The sequence below is a fragment of the Mirounga leonina genome, unplaced genomic scaffold (genome assembly GCF_011800145.1).
Source record: "Mirounga leonina isolate KUSES-001 unplaced genomic scaffold, KU_Mleo_1.0 Mir_204, whole genome shotgun sequence".
Classification (NCBI taxonomy): domain Eukaryota; kingdom Metazoa; phylum Chordata; class Mammalia; order Carnivora; family Phocidae; genus Mirounga; species Mirounga leonina.
The window spans coordinates 4,949,022-4,959,431 of NW_023270513.1; the positions used below are offsets into that span (position 1 = coordinate 4,949,022).

The 10,410-nt window shown below is 38.6% G+C and overlaps 1 pseudogene; it reads right to left on the reverse strand.

The window, feature by feature from the left end:
* Window positions 1–765: 765 nt before the first annotated feature.
* LOC118026036 lies at window positions 766–1,722 on the reverse strand (annotated as a pseudogene).
* Window positions 1,723–10,410: the final 8,688 nt, after the last annotated feature.

Consider the following 10,410-nt stretch of genomic DNA (forward strand, 5'->3'; position numbering starts at 1 on the left):
TCCTTTATTTCTTTAGGCATAGTTTCCTTTAGTTATTTGAAGTGAATTTCTTTGAACTAATGGTTACCTTCAAGTCTTTGTCTCTTAAATAGATCATCTGCTTTCTTTCACAGGCCGTTTTTCTTTTTTTCTTTTTTTTTAAGATTTTATTTATTTATTTGACAGAGACAGAGACAGCGAGAGCAGGAACACAAGCAGGGGGAATGGGAGAGGGAGAAGCAGGCTCCCCGCTGAGCAAGGAGCCCGACGTGGGACTCGATCCCAGGACTCCGGGATCATGACCTGAGCCGAAGGCAGTCGCTTAACCAACTGAGCCATCCAGGCGCCCCTCACAGGCCGTTTTTCTTACCTACTTCTCCCTGCCTCCCCTCCCCCGCCATTTATGGGTTAGATGTTCTTATTTCCTTGAATATTTCATTTTTTAAAAAAAAGACACATTTATTCAGCATCATGATCAGACTATTATATTTAGCAATCAACAGCATGGGTGCAAAAAAAAAAAATCTACATTAAAACCCTTTGTTGGAATGCTTTACACTTTCCACAGAACAGAAACTAAAATAACCTGTTATACAATTAGTCACAAATACAGTCCTTGAGTTTTTTGCCCATACACATGAGTATTGTCTAAAATGTGTCTTCTTTGTAGCAGCTAGGCCTTGCCACTACTGTGCTTGGCTGAGTTCACAAATCTGTTGTAACATGTAGCTTCCCTGTCACTTCTCTGGCTCTCCTCTCCTGCTAAACTTTGTTTCCTGGCAGTAATTAAAAACTTCTGCCACAGCCATAGCTACTGCTGCTGCTGGAACCGCCATAGCCACCTTGGTTTCGTGTTTGGCAAAGTATTGGCCTCCACCACCATAGGGGCGAGAGCTTCTCCCTCCAAAATTTCCTCCTTTCATGGGTCCCAAATTTGAGGATTGATTGTTGTAATTGCCAAAATCATTATAGCTTCTGCCACCTCCAGAGTTGCTTCCATCATTACCAAATCTGTTATAGCCATCCCCACTGACACCATATCCACCACCACGACTGCCACCAAAGCCACCTCGACCTCTGAAGTTCCCTCCACGACCAAAGTTGTCATTCCCACCAAAACCACCTCCACGACCACCACCAAAGTTTCCAGAACCACTTTGACCTCTTTGGCTGGATGAAGCACTAGCCATCTCTTGCTTAGATAGGGCTTTCCTTACTTCACAGTTGTGGCCATTCACAGTATGGTATTTTTGAATGACAATCTTGTCTACAGAGTCATGGTCATCAAATGTTACAAAAGCAAAATCTCTTTTTGCCACTGCCTCGGTCAGTCATGATCTCGATTACTTCAATTTTCCCATACTGTTCAAAATAATCTCTTAGATGATGTTCTTCAGTGTCTTCTTTAATGTCACCAACAAAAATCTTTTTCACAGTTAAGTGGCCACCAGGTCTTTGAGAATCTTCTCTTGAGACAGCCCTCTTTGGTTCCACAACTCTTCCATCCACCTTGTGTGGCCTTACGTTCATGGCTGCATCCACCTCCTCCACAGTGGCATACGTGACAAACCCAAAGTCTCTGGGGTGCTTGGTGTTTGGATCTCTCATTACCACACAGTCTGTAAGCATTCCCCATTGCTCAGAATGGCTCCTCAGACTCTCATCGGTTGTTTCAAAGCTCAAACCTCTGATGAAGAACTTCTGCAGCTGTTCAGGCTCTTTGGGAGACTCTGACTTAGACATGACGGCGGTGGGAGGGGAGACTTTAAGGATGCTTACTCGGCGGCATCCACGGGCAGAAAGCGAATATCTCATTTTTTGTGAAAACTAGACATCTTAGGTAATATGTTGAATACTGGATCCTAACTTCTAACCCTCTCCAAGACTCATTTTTATTCTTGTTTACTTGGTTGTTGTTGTTTTATGGCTCAGCTGTTTTAGTGAAGTCTATTTCTTTGTGGTGTGAAGCACTTGTATTGTTCTTCAGAGGGTGAAGACTTGAGCATGTGCGTAGTCATCTTGGGATCACAGAGAGTATAGCAGTGCTTTTTGACTCTCTTTCTGACCTCTCTTTTCAGCTGTCTGCTTTATTATACTTCACCTATTAGGCTCTACTAATTACCAACTGACTGTTATGTTTTCAACAATGCTCTGAAGCATAAATTGCTTAGCAGTCTGATTTAATTAAATTCACAAAGTTATAGTTTGAAGCCAATCTTTGTAGTTTATTCCACTCTCAGGAAAGTTATTTTTAGCTGTATCTTTCCCTGGTTTCTCTGGCAAAGTAGCCAGCTTATGGTATAATGTCTTGCTCTTAAAGAGGAGAAACTAATTTTTTTTTAAAGATTTTATTTATTTGTCAGAGAGCAAGCGAGCAAGTGAGAGAGCACAAGCAGGAGGAGTGGCAGGCAGAGGTAGAAGCAGACTCCCCGCTAAGCAGGGAGCCCAACTTGGGACTCGATCCCAGGATCCTGGGATCATGACCTGAGAAGAAGGCAGATGCTTAAACAACTGAGCCACCCAGGCATCCCAAAACTAATTATTTCAAGAGTGCCCCTTAGATTTGAACTTCCTACACTCTCAAATAGTCATTTGCCTTGGGTATAGCTTGGAGCTTACTTTTCTTATGGACTGTCTCTGCCCCTGGAAAACCCTCTGAAAAACTACTGTGGGTACTGGGTGAAGTGGTAGTCTACTGGCTTTTTCTCTCCCTGTGTGGAACCTCTGCCCCATGAAAAAGCTGGGGCAAGGGTGAGAAGTCAGGGTTCCAGGGTTCGAGTCCTGCCATGCCTGGAGTAAAATCTCCATCCTATCAATAGGAACTGGATGAAGGAAAAGAGCCCTCAGACTCTTGGCTGTACTCACCAGGAATTTGATCTTTACAACTTGGAATTGGAGGACAGAAGAAATTCTAGCAGCCAGGTGAGATATGGTAAACCTTGACTGGGAGCTATACACAGACCTTATATGTTCCACAAAAATTTACCTAAAATGCATCATAGACCTATATGTAAAATGCAAAACTATAAAAATTCTATAAGATAGAAGAAAATCTAGATAACCTTGTGTTTGACAGTGGCTTTTTAAGATACAATGCCAAAGGCATAATCCATCAAAGAAAGAAGTGATAAAGTGGACTTTTTTAAAATTAAAAATTTCTGGGGCGCCTGGGTGGCTCAGTCGTTAAGCGTCTGCCTTCGGCTCGGGTCATGATCCCAGGGTCCTGGGATCGAGCCCCACATCGGGCTCCCTGCTCGGCGGGAAGCCTGCTTCTCCCTCTCCCACCTCCCCTGCTTATGTTCCCTCTCTCGCTGTGTCTCTCTCTGTCAAATAAATAAATAAAATCTTTAAAAAATAAATAAATAAATAAATAAATAAATAAATAAAAATAAAATTAAAAATTTCTGCCCTGCAAAAGGCACTGTCAAGAGAATGAGCAGATAAGCCACAGACTGGGAGAAAATATCTTCAAAAGATATACCAGATAAAGGACTGTTATCCAAAATGTACAAAGAACTCTTAAATCTCAACAGTGAGAAAATTAACCTGATTTTAAAATGGGAAAAAATCTGAACAGACATCTTACCATAGAAAATATACATATGGAAAATAAGTGTATGAGAAAATGCTCACCATCATGTCATTAGGGAATTGCAAATTAAAACAACAGTGAGATATCATTACATATTCTATGGCTAAAATCCTAAATACCGGCAAAACCAGATATTGTCAAGGATTTGGAGCAAGAGGAACTCATTCTGGGGGGAATGTAAAATGGTAGAGTCACTTTGGAAGAAGGTTTGGCAGTTTCTCATAAAGCTAAACATAGACTTAACCATGTCATACAGCAATTGCCCTTCTAGGTATTTATCCAAATGAGTGAAAACTTATGATTACACACAAAAATGTACACAGGAATATTTATACTAGCTTTATTAATAGTGGCCCCAAATTGAAAGAAACCAAGATGTCCCATTATAGGTGAATGGTTAAACGGATTCATCCATAAAATGGAATGTTATCCAGGAATAAAAAGAAATGAGATACTAAGCCCTGAAGAGACATGGAGGACATTTAAATTTATATTGTTAAGTGAAAGAAGCCAGTCTGTTAGTTTATGAATTAGGATATAGTTTATCATGGTGAACATTCCATGTGAATTCTACTTTTAATGGGTATAGTGTTCTACAAATGTCAGTTATTATAAGTTGATTCTAGTGTTGTTTAGATTTATTCTTATGAACTTTCTAGCTAATTCTTCTGTTAATTCTTCAAAGTATTGAAATCTCCAAATACAATTGTGGATTTGTCTGTCTCTCCTTGCAGTCTGTCAGTTTTTGATTCAGGTATTGTTATGTTTTCTTGGTAAATTGCCCTCCTTATCACTGTGTAATGCCCCCTCTTTATCTTGAGAATATTCCTTCTTCTGAAATCTACTTTTTGATTTAATATAGCCATTCCAACTTTCCTTTGAATAGTGTTTGCGTAATATAACTTACCCATGCATTTTTATTTAAATTGTGTTTCTGATAGAAAGCATATAGTTGGGTATTGAGGAAGATTTGAATAACTACTTAAGTTATCTTAATGTTTTATGTGACTATACAAGCTATTTTTTATTGTCCGTTTTGTCATTACATTTTTGTAAGAATTTGTCTGTTTCCTCTAAATTTACAATAATACTGGCATGAATTATTGATAATGTTTCCTAATCTTTGTGTTTTTATGTTCCCTCTTTTTTCATATTATTACTATGTACCTTTTCTTATATTAATGAATCAGCCAAACATTTGTCTATTTTATTATTTTTTTTAAAGAATTTATTTATTTGAGAGAGAGAGTGAGTGAGAGTAGGGGAGAGGGAGAGAATCTCAAGCAGACTCTGCACTGAGCACACAGCCCAACACAGGGCTTGATCTCACAACCCTGAGATCATGACCAGAGCCAAAACCAAGAGTCAGATGCTTAACCAACTGAGCCACCCAGACACCACTTATTAATAAGTTTTGTAAAAGAAACAATTGTGGGGTTTTATTTTATTTTACTTATTTTTTCAAATGTTAGGTTTTATTGATCTTCTGTAATGTGTCTTTGTTTTCTATTTCATGAACTGATGCTTTTACCTTTAATACCTCCTTTTCCTTTTTCCTATTGTTCTTACTATATTCTTAGCCTGGATACTAAGCTCATTAATTTTCACCCCCTTTTCTTTTCTAAGTATTTAAGGCTATAAATTTCCCTTGAAACATGCTTTCACCATGTCTCACAGGTTTTTAATGTGTTTTCATTATTGTTAAATTTTAAGATGTCCCTCATGATTTATTTGATCCATAGAAGGAACCCTCATGTGCTGTTGATGGGAAAACAAGCTGGTGCAGCCTTCGTGGAGAACAGTATGGGTGTGCTTCAAACAATTAAAAATAGAATTACAACATGACCCAGTAATTCCACTACTGGATATAGTTTTTAAAGATTTTATTTATTTATTTCAGAGAGAAAAAGAGAGTGAGCACACACACAAGCTGAAGAGATAGGTAGAGGGAGAGGCAGAAGCCGACTCCCAACTGAACAGAGAGCCTGATGTGCTGCTCGATCCCAGGAGCCTGAGATCATGACCTGAGCCGAAGGCAGACGCTTAACCGACTGAGCCACCCAGGCGCCCCCCACTACTGGATATTTACCCAAAGAAAATGAAAACACTAATTCAAAAGGGTATGTGTACCTGTTTATTGCATTTACAATAGCCAAGCTATGGAAGCAACCCAAGTGCCCATCCAGAGATGAATGGATGAAGAAAATGTGGCATAAATACACAATGGAATATTGTTCAGCCATTAAAAAGAATGAAATCTTGACATTTGCAACATGGATGGAGCTAGAGTATAAATAATGCTAAGTGAAATAAGCCCATCAGAGAAAGACAAGTACCGTATTTAGAAATGTGCTTTAAATTATGAAATATGTGTAGATGTTTCATTTACCTTTATTAGTGTGGTAAGACAGCCATGAATCCTGTAATGCCAATTCTTTAAATTATGAAGTAATCTTTCTGATCTAATGCAAGATCATTTCTTGTGACTATTGCAAATGTGCCTTAGATGGATTATTTCTGTAATTCTTCAAAGCAGAAGTGCATATGTTTCCATTTCCATTTGGTGAGGCTTATGGATTGGGTTGTTTAAATCTTCTGTATACTGTTGATTTGTATATGTGATTTCTCAATAATTGAAAAGGTGTTGAATTATTTCACTCACTTTGTGGATCTGCAATTTCTCCATGGACTTCTATTAATGCTTTGTATATTTTGAGGGTATTTCTAAATGTATATGCAATATTACATAACATTTTCATGGAAGTAACATCTCATCAACTTTGCCATACCCTGTTGGTTAGAAGCAAGACACAGATCCTGCCCACTTTTAAGGGAAGGAGATTACACAGTGTAAGGATCATGATAGATCTTTTAGATCTATCTTTAGAGTCATAGTTTTACAATAAATATTTATTATGATTAAACACCTCCTGGATCATTTAAGTGGCTTAGAACACTTACACTTCAACTCCATTTATACCCGTCCCAACTTACAATTGTCATATATTTGACAAGGTAGACTTCATTAAATTAAACACTTTTGCTCTGAGCAAAGTAGTGCTAATGGAAAGACAAGCCACAGACTCGGAAAACCCATTTCCAAATAACACACCTGGCAAAGGACTTGTATCAAGAATATATGAGGATTGCACTCACATGTGGAATTTAAGAAACAAAACAAGCAAAGGGGAAAAAAACTGAGAGGGAGACAAAGCAAGAAACAGACTCTTAATTATAGAGAACAATCTGATAGTTACCAGAGGGGCGGGGGGGTTGAGGGATGAGTGAAACAGGTGATGGGGATTGAGGAGGGCACTTGTGATGAGCACGGGGTGTTGTATGGAAGTGTTGAATCACTATATTGTACACCTGAAACTGATATAATACTGTATGTTAACTGGAATTAAAAAACCTAAAGAATAGGGGTGCCTGTGTGGCACAGTAGGTTGGGCTTGAATTCAACTTTGGTTTCGGCTTCAGTCATGATCTTGGGGTCATGGCACTGAGCCCTGTGTTGGGCTCCCCACGCAGTGTGAATTCTGCTTGGGTTTCTCTCTCCTTCTCCCTCCGACTCTCTCTCTAAAATAAAGAGGTAGATCTTTAAAAAAAAAATACATAAGGAAACCTAAACACGCAATAGTAAGGAACAACCCAAGAAAAATGGGAGGCAAAAGATAAGAAGATATTCAGATGCCAAATAAGCATATGAAAAGATGCTCAAACTCATATGCCATTAGGGAACTGCAAATTAAATCTACAATGAGATAACACTATATACTTAGTAGAATGACTACACATTTATTTTTTAATTAATTTTTAATTTTTATTGTTATGTTAATCACCATACATTACATATTAGTTTTTGATGTAGTGTTCCATGATTCATTCTTTGCGTGTAACACCCAGTGCTCCATTCAATACATGCCCTATTTAATACCCATCTCCTTTAAAATATATATAATACCAAATTCTGGGGAAGATGTGGAGCAACTGGAACTCATGTATTTGTGGTGGAAATGCAAAATGACACAGGAAGTTTGGAAAGGCTTGGTGCTCATTCCCACTCCTAGGCATTTACCCTATAGAAATGAACATTTATGTTCACACCAAACCAGTACCTGAAAGTTTATAGCAGTTTTATTCATAATTGCCCAAACTGGAAACATCTCACATGCCCAGCAAGTAGTGAATGTATAAAATACTGTGGCACAGTCCTACAATGAAGTACAACAATAAAAAGGGATAAACCAATGATTCTCATAACATGGATGAATTTTTTTTTTTTTTTAAGGCTGGAGAATTCATTTTTCATTAGCTCAGAGAACCTTGTACATATATCTCTCAGAACAGGATCCCACTGAGGTGAAAGAGAAATGTCACTATCACTGCAAAGATGATCATGGCCTCACATACTGGTCTCCTTTTTTTTTTTTATTATGTTATGTTAATCACCATACATTACATCATTAGTTTTTAATGTAGTGTTCCATGATTCATTTTTTGCGTATAACACCCAGTGCTCCATTCAATACGTGCCCTCTTTAATACCCATCACCAGACTAACACATCCCTCCACCCCCTTCCCCTCTAGAACCCTCAGTTTGTTTCTCAGAGTCCATAGTCTCTCATGGTTCGTCTCCCCCTCCGATTTCCCCCCCTTCAGTTTTCCCTTCCTGCTGTCTTTTTTTTTTTTTTTTAACATATAATGTATTACTTGTTTCAGAGGTACAGGTCTGTGATTCAACAGTCTTACACAATTCAGAGCACTCACCATAGCACATACCCTCCCCAATGTCTATCACCCAGCCACCCCATCCCTCCACCCCACACCACTCCATCAACCCTCAGTTTGTTTCCTGAGATTAAGAATTCCTCCTATCAGTGAGATCATATGATACACATCTTTCTCTGATTGACTTATTTTGCTCAGCATAATACCCTCCAGTTCCATCTATGTCGTTGCAAATGGCAAGATTTCATTCCTTTTGATGGCTGCATGATATTCCATTATACATATATATATACCATGTCTTCTTTATCCATTCATCTGCCGATGGACATCTTGGCTTTTTCCATAGTTTGGCTATTGTGGACATTGCTGCTATAAACATCAGGGTGCACATACCCCTTTGGATCCCTACATTTGTATCTTTGGGGTAAATACCCAGTAGTGCAATTGCTGGGTCATATGGTAGCTCTATTTTCAACTTTTTGAGGAACCTCCATACTGTTTTCCAGAGTGGTGGCACCAGCTTGCATTCCCACCAACACCATAGGAAGGTTCCCCTTTCTCTGCATCCCCATCAACATCTGTCGTTTCCTGACTTGTTAATTTTAGCCATTCTGACTGGTGTGAGGTGGTTATCTCATTGAGGTTTTGATTTGGATTTCCCTGATGCCAAGCGTTGTTGAGCACTTTTTCATGTGTCTGTTGGCCATTTGGATGTCTTCTTTGGAAAAATGTCTGTTCATGTCTTCTGCCCATTTCTTGATTGGATTATTTGTTCTTTGGGTGTTGAGTTTGATTAAGTTCTTTATAGATTTTGGATACTAGCCCTTTATCTGATAGTCATTTGCAAATATCTTCGTCCATTCTATTGGTTGTCTTTTGGTTTTGTTGACTGTTTCTTTTGCTGTGCAAAAGCTTTTAATTCTGATGAAGTCTCAATAGTTCATTTTTACCCTTGCTTCCCTTGCCTTCAGTGATGTTTCTAGGAAGAAGTTGCTGCGGCTGAGGTCGAAGAGGTCCTGCCTGTGTTCTCCTTTAGGATTTTGATGGACTCCTGTATCACATTTAGGTCTTTCAACCATTTTGAGTCTACTTTTGTGTGTGGTGTAAGGAAATGGTCCAGTTTCATTCTTCTGCATGTGGCTGTTCAATTTTCCCAATACCATTTGTTGAAGAGACTGTCTTTTTTCCATTGAACATTCTTTCCTGCTTTGTCAAAGATGAGTTGACCATAGAGTTGAGGGTCCATTTCTGGGCTCTCTATTCTGTTCCATTGATCTATGTGTCTGTTTTTGTGCCAGTACCATACTGTCTTGATGATGACAGCTTTGTAATAGAGCTGGAAGTCTGGAATTGTGATGCCACCAGCTGTGCTTTTCTTTTTTAACATTCCTCTGGCTATTCAGGGTCTTTTCTGGTTCCATACAAATTTTAGGATGATTTGTTCCATTTCTTTGAAAAAAGTGGATGGTATTTTGATAGGGATTGCATTAAATGTGTTGACTGCTCGAGGTAGCATTGACAGCTTCACAATATTTGTTCTTCCAATCCATGAGCATGGAACGTTTTTCCATTTCTTTGTGTCTTCCTCAATTTCTTTCATGAATTTTCTCAATTTCTTTTTACAGTTTTCTGAGTACAGAATCTTTGCCTCTTTGGTTAGATTTATTCCTAGGTATCTTATGGTTTGGGTGCAATTGTAAATGGGATCGACTCCTTAATTTCTCTTTCTTCTGTCTTGTTGTTGGTGTATAGAAATGCCACTGATTTCTGTGCATTGATTTTATATCCTGCCACTTTACTGAATTCCTGTATGAGTTCTAGCAGTTTTGGGATGGAGTCTTTGGGTTTTCCACATAAAGTATCATATTATCTGCAAAAAGTGAGTTTCACTTCTAGAATTGCTAATTCGGATGCCGTCTATTTCTTTTTGTTGTCTGATTGCTGAGGCTAGGACTTCAAGTACTATGTTGAATAGCAGTGGTGATAGTGGACATCCCTACCGTGTTCCTGACCTTAGGGGACAAGCTTTTAGTTTTTCCCCATTGAGAATGATATTCGCTGTGGGTTTTTCATAGATGGCTTTTATGATACTGAGGTATGTACCCTC